The 14,096-nt window shown below is 36.5% G+C and overlaps 1 long non-coding RNA gene across 1 annotated transcript; it reads left to right on the plus strand.

The window, feature by feature from the left end:
- The first annotated feature begins 12,436 nt into the window (after positions 1 to 12,436).
- On the plus strand, positions 12,437 to 13,749 carry LOC115742162. Its single transcript, XR_004015530.2, has 4 exons — positions 12,437 to 12,521; positions 12,588 to 12,595; positions 12,928 to 13,071; positions 13,517 to 13,749. It is a non-coding gene; the product is annotated as an uncharacterized LOC115742162 (long non-coding RNA).
- The last annotated feature ends 347 nt before the right edge of the window (positions 13,750 to 14,096 follow it).

Below are 14,096 nucleotides of genomic sequence, written 5' to 3' on the forward strand. Positions count from 1 at the left end.
AAAAATACCGACTATTTTTTTGTATTTTTATGACCACGAATGGCATTTTTTATGATTTTTTTGGGTATTTTATAATTAAATAAATTAGAAAAATATTAAAAATTATGAAAAATATTTTTTGTTCAAAATTGGTTCCTAAGCTAGGCCAAGGCTTCCAAAGTTGATTTTACAATTTTTATGATTTTTTTACCTATTTTTAATAATTTTCTAAAAATAAAATTAAAAAAAAAATGAAATAAAGGTGATAAAAAATCGAGTGTCAACACTTGTACCAGTTATCCAATTTACATCACAGTATGCTTCAAGTACCACTGGATACTTTGTATAATGCAAAACATAGTTTTGAGTATGTTTTAAATAGCCTAATACACGTTTCATAGCCATCCAATGATTTTCATTTGGACAAACTGTAAATCGACTTAGTTTGCTTACAAGACAAGCTATGTCCGGTCTAGTATAGTTCATGACATACATTAAATTGCTTAGTATACTAACATACTCATTTTGAGCCTTGCTTTCACCAAGTATTTTTGAAAGATGTAAATTAACATCTATCGGGGTCTTTCTTGGTACAATGTCTAAATTCTTGTACTTTTTAAGAATCTTTTCTATATAGTGAAACCGTGAGAGTGCTAATCCTTAAGATTTTTTATGGATTTTAATTCCCAAAATAACATCTGCGGCCCCCATATCTTTCATATCAAATTTACTTATGAGCATGCGTTTGGTTGCCTTAACAATCTCACTATTGCTCCCCTTTATAAGCAAATCGTCTACATACAAGCATAAAATGACAAAGCTCTTAGGAGTGTTCTTAACATATACACATTTGTCACACTCATTAATTTTAAAACCATTCGACAACATGACTTGATCGAATTTAGCATACCATTCTTTTGGTACTTGTTTCAAGCCATAAAGAGACTTGACAAGTCGACATACCTTCTTTTCTTGTCCCGAAACAATGAACCCTTTAGGTCATTCCAAATATATTTCTTCTTCCGGATCCATTTAAGAAAGCCATTTTTACGTTAATTTAATGGATTTCAAGCCTATACACCGTTGTTATTGCAATTAGCATCCTTATAAATGTAATTCTTGTAACAGGTGAACAGGTGCCAAAATAATCAAGACCTTCTTGTTGCTTGTAGCGTTTTACTACAAGTTTAACCTTATATTTATCAATAGTACCATCCGTTTTCATTTTTTTCTTGAAAATCCACTTACATTGTAGTGGTTTATTACCAAGAAGGAGGTCAACCAATTCCCAAGTATGGTTTGACAAGATGGATTCAACTTCACTATTGATAGCTTCTTTCTAGAACTGGGCTTATGGGGATGTCATAGCCTCTTTAAAGGTCCGAGGATCATTCTCTAACAAATATGTGAGAAAATCAGGTCCAAAAAACGTAGAAGTCCTTTGTCTTTTACCTCGTCTAAGTTCATCATCCATAGGATCATTTGTAGATGTAGTATTGTGAGGCCTCTTATCATTGTCAATTGGCTTATATACCGTGTTATACGAAAATATATTCTCAAAGAATGAAGCGTTCCTTTCCTCAATGATCGTATTAATATGTATATCTAGGACCTCGGATTTATGAACAAGAAATCAATATGCACTACTATTAAGAGCATATCCAATAAAGACACAATCAACAGTTTTTAGTCACATCTTAACCTTTTTAAGCTTAGGAATAACAGCCTTAACCAAACATCCCCACACTTTGAGATATTTCAAATTAGGCATTCTGCCTTTCCATTTCTCATAAGGAGTTTGTTGTGTCTTTTTGTGGGGTACTTTATTTAAGATAAAATTCGCCGTCAAAACAGCTTCCCCCCACAAATTCTGTGGTAAATCGGAACTATTCAACAATGCATTCATTGTTTCCTTTAAGAGCCGTTTTTCCTTTCCTCCACTCCATTAGCTTATAGCGCATAAAGAGGGGCGATTTGGTGAAAAATACCGGACTCGGAACAAATTTCCTCAAAAGAAAATTCATATTCACCTCATTTATCACTTCTAATCATTTTAATTTTCTTATTTAACCGAGTTTCGGGTTCAAACTTATAATTTCTAAAAGCATTCATAGCCTCATCTTTGCTACTAAGCAAATAAATATAACAATACCTCGAACAGTCATCTATAAATGTGATAAAATATTTCTTACCACCCCTTGACGATATTGCTTTCATATCACATATGTCATATGTATTAAATCTAAAGGTTATGTGATTCTATTATTTATAGAATGAAAGGGAGGCTTAGAAAACTTAGATTCAACACACACTTGGCACTTTTCACTTGGATAATCAAACTTTGGCAATAATCCCATATTCATTAATTTCTTTATTGACTTATAATTAACATGTTTTAATTTAGCATGCCATATTTTAGGAGACTCAAGCACATAAATAGGAACAACTTTAGTCATATCAACATTAGGTACAATAGTCATTACATTTATCTTGAAAAGACTATTACTAAGATAACCCTTTCCTACATACATCTCATTTTTGGAAAGTACAAACTTATCGGATATAGACACCAACTTGAAGCCATTCTTGCTAAGGAAAGATTCGAACACTAAATTCTTGCGTATGTTTGGCACATTTATCATATTGTTTAGTGTCACTATTTTTCTAGATGTCATCTTTAGAGCAACCTTTCTAACACCTTCAACCTTAGAGGTCGATGAATTACCCATGTCGAGTTTTTCATCACCTCCCATGGTCGTATAGGATGAGAACATCGATTTGTTGGCGCAGATATGATAGGTTGCTCCTGTATCAATCCACCATTCTTTGGGGTTTTCTACCATGTTACACTCGGATATCATAGCAGTAAGATTGATATCATCAACATCATTGAAAATCTGTTCTACTACATTTACCCGAGTCTTCTGTCTTTCCTTTGCTCTACAATCTTTGGCACGATGTCCAGACTTTCCACAATTGTAGCATTTGCCAATGAACTTTTTCGGGCCTTAGCTGGATCCCTCTCCGTACTTTTTCCTCTTCTTGTTGGGTTTCGAACCTTCTTCAACGATGTTGGCCTTTGAGACCTCTAGATTTCTGCCAACTTTCTTTTCGGAAAGTCTATTGTCTTCTTCTATCCTCAATCGAACAATTAAGTCTTCAAGTGATAACTCCTTTCTCTTGTGTTTGAGATAATTCCTGAAATCTTTCCAAGATGGTGGTAACTTTTCAATGAAAGCAGCCACTTGGAATGATTCACTTAAAATCATATCTTCAGCATGAATGTCATGCATGATCATTTGAAGTTCTTGAACTTGACTTAAGAGGGTTTTATGATCTACCATCTTGAAGTCCGGAAATTTGCCGACGATGAATTTCTTCAACCTAACATCTTCTGTTTTGTACTTCTTGTCAAGACTTTCCCATAATTCCTTTATCGTTTTGAGAGGACCATAAATGTTGTCGAGGGAATTGTCCGGACCATTAAGGATTAGTTGCGACACGGGAAGTGAGAATGCTTCCATGCATTTACTGCAGCAAACATTTCCTTATCTACCTTTCCTTCATCCAAATTAGGAGCATCATCATTGAGGAACCTTCCCAAATTCAAAGTCGTGGGATAGAACAACATCTTCCGTTGTCATCTCTTGAAATCAGTTCCATTGAACTTTTCTGGCTTTGCTCCATGAGTCAGAACCGACGAAATAGGCGTAGGCATTATCGATGTTGATGCCATTTCTAATACGAAAGCAGAATTTATTCAAAAGAAGGCAACTATACAAACGAAGCAACTAATATCAGAAGGCAACAATACAAACGAAGCAACTAATACTGCTCAAAATTTGTCTTAAGATTGTTGTTGCCTATAAGTGTTCATATATGCAAATGAGTAATCTGTATGTAGAGGAATGATTCGAGCCTAAAGAAATGACGTTGTGTCCTTAAGACAAATTTGTCCCCTCAATCGGTATCCAAGGTTCTTGGACAATTGCTTCCCAAGATAGAATGAATCGCCTTTTCCTCTAAAGCGGTACTTCTTGGGAGGAAACCTTCAAACGAAAATGGTAGTAGTTTCTAATGCGACGGTCAATGCTTTATTTATAGACAATGATGCGAAGAGTCACGAACTAAAGGTTAAGAACAAAAAGTCACTAATCCAAATAGTTCTCTTTCAAACGAATGAAGAGTTACGAAACCGAATGGACATCTTCCAATAGAATGAAGAGTCACGAAATCGAATAGGCTCTTTTGATGTACGTGTTTGTTCAAAGAAAGATGTCGGACAAATGTGTCTGTTCGTACACGAAAAGGTTTCCATACAAACATGTCTGTTTGAACAAGAACACGAAAATCCATATACATGTTCGTTCGAAATAAAAAATAAAATAACTAATGGGTATAAAAAAAAAAGAACGCACGGGCCCCGCCCAAATCGAACCGAGCATAGGGTGTGGGCTGACCTAGCTTTGTGTAGGTCCTCTCCCTTCCACAAAAGTGGGGTACCCTTTAGAACCCAAACCCATTTATGAGGTTCCAATATTTAAACCCATATCCTATCTACTCTTTTTCCAATATGGGACTCTCCATCCTTCACTTCTTATTCAACTTCTTATGGGACTTTGAAACCAAAGTCCCAACAGAAGAAACATGGATACAAATGTAACATGACTGTAATTCATTTATAAATACTCAAGTTCGACATAATATTTGACGACTCACCTGAAGACATTATGAATTAATACATCTTCACTCGATTGTTATAAAAGGTGAAAGTCTTTCATTAATTGCATTGAAATATTTTGATCAATGGTAACAATACAAGAATAAAGATGACAAAATATACGTTGTGACTCTAGGCTGTCTGGCATCCCACTTAAGACATTGAGCAAGCTTCAATTGTGCAAATAGTAACTACCCCTCTTCCTCCCCAAGTCGTTGGTTTTTTCCTCAGTTGTGGTTGCGGGAATATCAAACAAGCACACAACCAGCTAGTTGATTTATACAATGCTCCAAAAAAATAGGGGTAAAAATTTTAGTGACCGTATGATTTTCAATGAGAATATACTTTTACGCCATAAAAATTGTGTACATAGCGAAAAAGTTTATGACAGCAACAGACGGAAAATACATGCCGCATTCTATGATAATCGAAAGTTCAAAGACAAACGCATACTATTCTGAAATATTTTGTTGTCTAGACAATAATATCTACCCTAGCAATTTTCTTGAGATCAAACTTCCCTGTTATTTTCGATGTTGTCTTGTCATTTGTGTTCCATTGTAAATTTTGGGTGCGTTAGTTTCGCGAAAAGTAATTAATTTAACAAACATTTTTTTGAGAAATAATCATTTATATCGATTATAAAAACAAATAAATGAAAATTCTTTTCATTGCCCACAAAAATAGTTAGTCATAAATTGTTATTAATGGTGAAAATATTTTCCGTTGACTAATTTTTTAAACAATATAAGCAATCATATTATGTTTTTTTCTCACTTCTTTGGGCCCCCTTACTCAAATCTCGTGCATGGCCATAAATATTGTTTGCATTGCACCCGCTAACGAGGAAAAAATAACAAAACGTTTATGGCAGAAACAGATAAAAAATACATGCAATATTATGTAATAATCGAAAGTTCGAAGACAAGGGCATACTATCCTCAAATATTTTGTTGTCTAGATAATAATATCCACCCTAGCAATTTTCTTGAGATCAAACATCCTTATTATTTTTGATGTTGTCTTGTCATGTGTGTTCCATTATAAATTTTGGATGCTTTCGTTCCAAAAAAATGAGTTATTTGAAAAATATTTTTCGACGAATAAGTGTTTGTATCATTTATTTTTTGTGAAGCTATTACCCCTTTTTATTTTATGCTTTTTCTCTCTTCTTTGGGTTTGGGCCCCATTAACCCCAGTCTCTCGTGCGCTCGCACATTAAACACTCCGTTTTGGACAGACCGAGAATGTCCAACGATCCACTTCTACCGGGCCCACACCATTTTCAATCATCAGGGGGCGTGTGAATAAAGGAACCGGATTCACTGACATTGAAAGTCAATGTTAGTGGTAACATAAAGTTAAATCCCACCGTCCATTCTCATCCAACACTCAGAATCCGCCACGTCATTTGAAGGAGGAGGCAAAAAATGGGCGGCACATTTTGAAACCTGGATTCTCTCTCTCCTCATATTTGTCGTTTCCTCTCTCCTCGATTCCTCTCCGAAATTCTTGATGCTCTCACCTTCGCGCTCTGGGGTCGCCTGAAATTGAGACCGTCGGCCTCTCTCTCCTTGATTCTTCGTCGGAGCTGCGACAGTGTCCTTCATTGGCCTCCTCATATCCATTTCCTCCTCTACCCGGATTTCCTCTGGTCTCTCCTCAATTCGTCTTCGACTCCTTGATTCCTCTCTTAAATTCTCTCTGCTCTCACCTTCGCGCTTTGGGTCGCCTCATTGGGACTGTCGACCTCTCTCTCCTCGATTCTTCGTCGGAGATGCGACAGCGTCCTTCATCGGCCTTTACGTTCTTCACAACGACTACAAAGGTTGCTCAAGAAGGTCTCCCGTCAAGTAACCGTTCATCGTCCCTAATTCTCTCCCCGCCTTTTCTAGGGTTCTATCCATATTCTCTGCCTTATGATCGATTGCGGTCTATGCTGTTGCATACTTGTTGACACCTAAATTTTGATTAACCTTTTTTAGTCATTTTTGCATAAGAAAAAATTAGAACTAATTTTAGTTCTAAACAAAAATAATCAAATCAATTTTATATTTATTTTAGCATACATTGCATACACATTTTCATCGGATTGGCAGTGGATGGATTTAATTCAAGGTTTTAAACTCAATCGAATTATCTGAATTGATCTTGTGCCGAAATTTTTAAGGAATATGGGTGATTAAGTCCTTTGGGGCTTAATTAAAAAAAGGGCTTGCAATTCGGGGTCTATTTCATAAAGAGTCATAGGTTAGTGTCGAATATCTAAATTCGATCCTATTAACGATGCAAGAAAATAGTGGAAATTTGCACAACACAAGAATTTACGTGGTTCGGCGGCGGAGATGTTCCGCCTACCTACGCCCATGGGGAGATGAGATCTGTTTCACTAATAACGTAGAAAAGTGTACAACCGCTTTTTCTCACACTCTCTCTATATCATAGAGACCTGTTTCGCCCTAAATATATATAGCGAAACCCTATATGGCACAAATTACAAAATTGCCCACATAGCCTAAAATAGAGGGACTCCCGTGCTGTCCAATCGCAGGGGGCCTTTTGGAACTGCCTCATAATCTCTTGGATAACAGAATACAAGACATCATCCTCAACAGTTAGGGCCCCTAAGTTGACCTAATTTTCCCTATAAAAGCATGCTTATGCTTCACAAGCAAAGCGAGGCCAATTGATATGATAATACACGGCATTATTGGGGGGGGGGTTACTCTTCATTCTTCGTCCAGAATTGTGAAGGGAGAGCACAGATTTCTTTTCTTTTTGTAGGTCCCAAGATCTATTGAACAGCGAAGAATACATGAATCAAAGGCACAAAAAGTCAGAAGAGAACGTCCAAAAGACACCAAAGAAGAATACACTCGAAGAAAACGCAAAGGAAAAAGACGTGAACATCCAGAGAGAAAAAAGGCTCCGTTTCTTCTTTCTCTGGAGGAATCACGTCGGGGAAAAGAACCCAAGATAAGAGGTATGTGAGGGGATCAAAAGGGAAGTAAAAGGAATAACAAAGGGTTTTCTTATTTGATATTTTGTTTCTCGTGTCCCAGCCTGCAGGTGACTTAGAAAGTCCAAAGGTGATTCACTGGAGAGAGAGTCGTCCAAGAGGAAGAACTCACGTTCGCCATAAAGCCACATTTGAGGGAGTTCTCAATTCTTTAGATAATTTTGTCTACTTTCGTTTCTCTCTCTGAATCACATCTGGGCACTCGAAGACAAAAGAATTTAAAAAGTCCAAAAAAAAGAACAACAGAGTAAAGAACAGCCAATTGCCAAACCCATATATGTCAAATTCTAGACTGAGGCGTTGATTTGTTTTCTTTTGATTTTTGTCTAGGTGTGGTGAAATCACTCCAACAAGTCCAGCAAAGCAAATCATCTCCCACACCTGCTTCATGGATGTCGCGAAGCTGCAGTCCACCACCCATAGCAAGACAGCCCCTTCGAGAAGCTAAATCTGTCACTATACCGAGGCTACACGTCCTTACGAGACCAGCCTTGCCATTGTCCAATATCGACCCCGAGCCGATCACCCATCCGCAAAGCTTCATCTGCAAGCCGGTTTAAGATCGAGCCGATTCGATATCGGTTCAAATTTGGAAAGTCGATCTTTGAATTGGTAAAAATTCGGATTTTTAGAATCAGAATAGTTACTTGCCTTATGCCATATCTTGTCATATTTTGCATATCTTGCGTATTTGCATCAAAGTGGATATCTTTTAAAATACAGCTTGATTAGGAATTTTTCCTAATCCGCAACTTGCCAAATGATCGAGAAAGTCCATCTTTAAGATTATTGAAGGAATACTCGATTAGGCAAGGATTTGCGTTCAATCGTTAATCTTAAGATTATGAATTAAAGGTTGGATTCAGATATTTGCAAAATCTTTTCAAAAATTGATTGATGTATCCACTTTCTTGATTGAATTGATTGGCATATTCACTTTCCCAAATTAATTTGAATTGCTTGGTTGTCGTATCTTTTTTATAATATATCCGTCACGTGAAGTAATCTCGAAAATTCTAAAAAATTTGCATTCATCCATTTTCCATATTTAAAAATTGCATATCTTTTAACAATAGCATCATGTTGATAATTGCATATCTAATATTTTTCGTAAATAATTAGATTAGATTGCATTTTAGGATAGAAATTGCATGTTTAAATAGAATTTTATGCCTAAAATAATCTATCTTAATATATTAGGGTTTAGGTTAATTTAAACTCTAAAATATGCAAGATAAATATTGTTTTGGCATGGTTCTATTTTAGGAAATTAATTCATCCGAAAATATGAAAAAAAATCATTCATCCTTGCCACGTCATCCATGCCACGTCATTTACGCCATGTCATCCATGCCACGTCATCTTTGCCATGTCATATTAGGTTGCATTTTAGCTTATATTGCGTATTAGAATTGCATGTCTAGGTTTTAATTAATTTACATGTCACATAGTTAATTTAATTAAACAATGGTCTCACTTGTCTATTAATTTAATTTGTATGTCATCTTGTTTAGTCTTGCATTTAATTCATAACATTGCATTGCATATAGTATAATTTTTCATGCATTCATAAAAAAAATCGAAAATAAAAGAACTATCTTGTGTGGCGCATGCTCCCTTGATTATATTGACTTTTGGATGTTCATTAATTGATTGTGCACCCGCATAATAACCTTTGTTAGTGACTTAGGTTAAAATCAATTAATGTTGCCTTCTCAAATGATTTTTCATGAAATAAAATGGTACCGAAAGGGCGTTAGAGTAATCTAGCGTAATCAAGTCCCCGAACTCTTAATGTCTAGTTTGTAGGAATAAAATAGTTCTCGCGCTATTTTATTTAAAATTTTAATCGACCTACCATAAATGATTAGTGGCGGCTCCAAAATTAAAATACATTGCATGTTAATCAATTGAACCTTAAGTTGCGATTTGGTATGGACTTGAGAGAGTCCGAGTTAGGTTAGTTAAATAATTAACCTGATAATTTATTAGCTTGGAAATTCTTAATTTATTTTTAGGTCGCGACAATACTGTTGTGAGAATTCCATTCCGTCGATCCCTTCGGTTGGACGTATCACGTTCGTAGGTTGCCCGATGGTTGGAAAAGACCGATTCCGAGAGCTTTTAGAATTAGAGTGGAATTCGAAATCTTGTAATAGAACCCATTACCGTGTTGCCTCGTATTTGACTTGAGAAATGCAATGATTTGATACAGAGTATGTACACCTGAAATTGAGAAGAGATGGGAATGATCTTTGTTAATTGTCCCAATTCTCATGAGCCGAGGATCCGTGAGTAGTTGCCCGCTATTCTTAGGCTGCTTTGGAATCTGGTTTTGCCTTTTGAGTGTGAATAGTGATGGTGACTAGAAGGAATAATGAGTATTTGAGTATTGTCTAAATTTTTTTGGTGAATGTTTGGAGACTTAGACTGAAATGCTGAGGAAGTTAGTGGGGGTCTGAGCTCAACTTATTTTGATGGCACAAGGACTGCACCGGCATCCTCTTTATTGAGTTTTAAGTGATCGAGGAGCATAATTCGGGTCAATTTAGTGTAGAAAACTGTAAGTGTTGACAACTAAATTTGTAGATTGAATGCGGCAACTTAGATGCATGGTTATTTGAGAGGTAGATTGAATGCGGCAACTTTCTAGTGTATATTCCCCTGTTTGCTTAATCCCTTTAAAGGCAAAAAAGAAGTATAGAAGTGGTTGTAATAAGTATGTCGCATTAGTATTTCTGGTGTATAACATGGTAAAGTGAATGCTTTGTAAATTGAATGCTAATGCCCCTTGGTGTTGTATGTCTCTTATCTATGCTATTTTAGGTTTGTTGAAATACCGAAGGAATACTATGTTGTTTTCAATGGCCGTAATATTGGCATATACGATAGTTGGCATGAAACTAAAGTCCAAGTAAGTGGTTTTAGTAATGCTAATTACAAAAGATATAACAATTGGGAAGCCGCAAAATAGGCGTACTTGAAATTTTTCAATATGAAGTAGTTGCCAACGACAATTCATTTGCCGTCATGATTTCGTCCCAATAATGAACATGTGAAGTAGGTATGTTAGCTACTTACTCTTATAATAAGACACTTTAATTTTTCAATGGTTTAGGGATGTAAAAATATATGGTTTCTTGCTATGTCTAATCGGAATGATGCTTGTCCCAGTGGATGTAGCCGTATAATTAGAGATCTGGAAATAGAGTTGGAACAAACCCAATTTGAGTTGAAAAAACCCGAAGGGAGTTGGAACATAGCCAATGTTCGCATCGATTGACTATACAAGAATTGGAACACACCCAAAGTTCGCTTCGATTAACTGTACAGGAGCTACAAAATGCAAGGGAGGTAAATGACAACTTTAGAGATATGATTAGTAAAGAATGCTCCAGTTTCACCAAACCAGGCTTCAATTGATATCTCGCAACCTTCATGCACTCAAGAATTTGGATGTGGTGGACTGTGAAGTTCTAAAGAGAACAACAAAAAAGGAAAAAAAAAAAAGAGAGAGAGAGAGAATGAGGGAGACCTGAATATAACAGAAGACAAGGAAGGTCCCTATAGTTCCCGACGTCGAGTTCGCCATCGTTTGCGGTTGTTCCAGTTTTCAACGGGGAGTATACTTGTTGTTGGGTCCTTTTTTGTTTTTTTATTACATAGTTTCGCCGGGCCGAGACCCTTGTTTTCCTCAGTCCAATGAACTCATACTCAAGCTGATACCATAGTTCTTGCATATGGTTTTTTCTGCAGCAAATATGCAGATCAATAGTTTTATGGCCCGATGTAGAGGTCTTTCGCATAGTCGGCTTCACAATGCTTTTTCTATGCGTCTATCCAATCCTTTCCAAAATCAATGGATGCGTTGGAAACTACGGGTTACCTAGTTTCATTCGGACCAAACATGATATTTTTTTGTGATGCACATATGAAAGATTTTTAACTTGAATCAAGCCTTTTAAACCTGTTCATTTGTCCAGTTTCGAACCCAGCATTATTAAAACCCGTTGAACTCACCGCATGAAGATGACTTTTTGTTCCGACTTTGTTCGATATAATTGTAGTTACTTAGCCCGGACTATTTTGTGTACATACTAATTTGCTTCCATACTCAAACTTACTGTATTTGGTCCTCGAGGTTCAAAGTATTTGGCCATGAAAAACATCTTGCAGACCATTTTTAAGCAATTGGTGATTAACAAGTGTTGAGCAAATGTCCAAAAAAGGGAGAGACGGAACCTTTTCTTTTTTGTGCAATCTCGCGTTTTTTATTTTTATTTTCATACCTGACTTAGGTTTTAAATCCCTTTTCACACTTTTCTAATACGAAGCCTTTTTTCGCTAGAATCGGAAACTGTTTTTCACAAAGGAAAAGTAAAAAAAAGGGTAATTCGCTTTGTGCAAACTCACGTCATTTTTATAATGAATGAGTGGTCTCATTAATGGCATGACATACTGATGCGGAGCGTTTTATGTGTACCACTCTCAAAGATATTGGTATTGATGTTGTGATCCGGTTTGTCGGTCTTCCAAGTTCGAGGAGGTGGAAATGAGGGAAATGCTTTGACTTGTGCTGCTTGTTTGGGTTTAAGAGCCAAGGATTTTTTCAAAGTTACGGTGTTTCTTTTTGCTGGTTTTTGACTTTTCTTAGTAACCCCATCTTTTGGCTTCTATGGAAGTTGGATTTATATAACAAACATGTTGGTTTTTTACAATATGGATGTTCTCTTTAATTAGGCAACTGATGACACTCAAGGCAGAGGAATATTAGAAGCTAGAGGCTGATGGCGTAGACACTTTGTTGATGGGATCCCAGCAAGCAAGAGGCCGACAGCAGCTGAAGCATTGCAGCATCCTTTCTTTCAGGTGACTATGTTTTCCCCTTTCTTTCCTTTAAAAAGTTCCATAAAAGTTCTATGACTTTCAATCTTTAGACTTATGGCTTCTTTGTAATGTGTACTCGTGGATGATTTGATAAACAAGAAAGAAACTGACCAAGTTTGAACTCTTTGTCAGTCAATTTCCTTCAATTTATCTATTGAGCATGCAATTATAAACTTTGAGATTCTAACTTAGATCAGCTACAAACGTGGACAGCGATATTGCATATTATTTTCAATCCTGTCAAGCAATTGCTTCATTAGCAATTGTTTCCTATCGATAATCCTTGACACTCACAGATATGCCTTTATCAAATTCAGAAAAGTGTTAGCTGGCAGCAGCTGCACACTTTCAGAAATATTTGGAGAGTTAGGCGAGAACTTTGCCTCTCAACTGCCATGCTTAGCACTAGCAATCAAATTATCCCTCAAATGGAGACTCCATCTCAAATGGATGATGATGGCACAAGGTAATCAATGTCTTCATGAAAGTACGTTAGTTTTTTTCTGTTTTATTGTTTGTTGTTCAAGTTTATCTTGTAATGATGTCATTTTGTCCACTATTTTTTGTATGGTTTTATCAGTAGTAATGATTGGACTCTACAAGTGGGCATGGAATTTAATGATGTAGATGAGGCACGGAAGTTTTGGAAGATGTATGCATTGAAAATTGGTTTGGTGTATGTAGGAGAGTTACTAACAAAAGTAAGGATGTTTTTGTAATTTTTACATGCTTTTGTTGTGCCAAAGAGGGACATCGACGAAAAGATAAACGGCTAGAATTAGTAAAAAAGCCTAGGCCTGAAACGAGGATGGATTGCCATGCCCGAATGGGAATCAAATTAGTTTGAGGGAGCGGTAAATATTATATGTATGATTTTGAGCCAAAGCATTCTCATCCTCTCCACTTTGCAGAGTGTACTCACTTGATACGGTCACATAGACAAATAAGCGATGTCCAAGCTCAGCAAATTGTGTTCGCTGATTATGCATGCCTCACGCAGAGACAGCAACATGACTTGTCTAGTGTACAGGTTGGGGGAAGAGAAAATGTTGGTTATACGAGGGTTGATCTAAAAAACTATCTTCGCAATAAACAAGGGAGAGACATGGAGTTTGGAGATGCAAGATGTTTATTGAGGTACTTCGAGAAACGACATATCTTAGACACATCTTTCTTCTATGCTGTTTAACTTGATAGTAATGAGCAAATAACAAACATAGTTTAGACAGATTCTAGGATGGTTATTGATTATGCCCTTTTCGGTGATGTTGTGACCTTTGACACCATAATTTCCACCAACAAAGAATACGTGCCACTCGGTGTATTTATTAGATTCAATTACCATAGAGAGCTAGTGATTTTTGGGACTGCACTTTTATATGATGAAACCACAGATTCCTTCGGATGGCTTTTTGAAACATTCTTGGGGGCACACAAATATAGGAGGCCTGCAACAATTTTTAATGATCAAGATACAACAATGTCGAAGGC

This window comes from Rhodamnia argentea, chromosome 11 (assembly GCF_020921035.1).
Source record: "Rhodamnia argentea isolate NSW1041297 chromosome 11, ASM2092103v1, whole genome shotgun sequence".
NCBI lineage: Eukaryota > Viridiplantae > Streptophyta > Magnoliopsida > Myrtales > Myrtaceae > Rhodamnia > Rhodamnia argentea.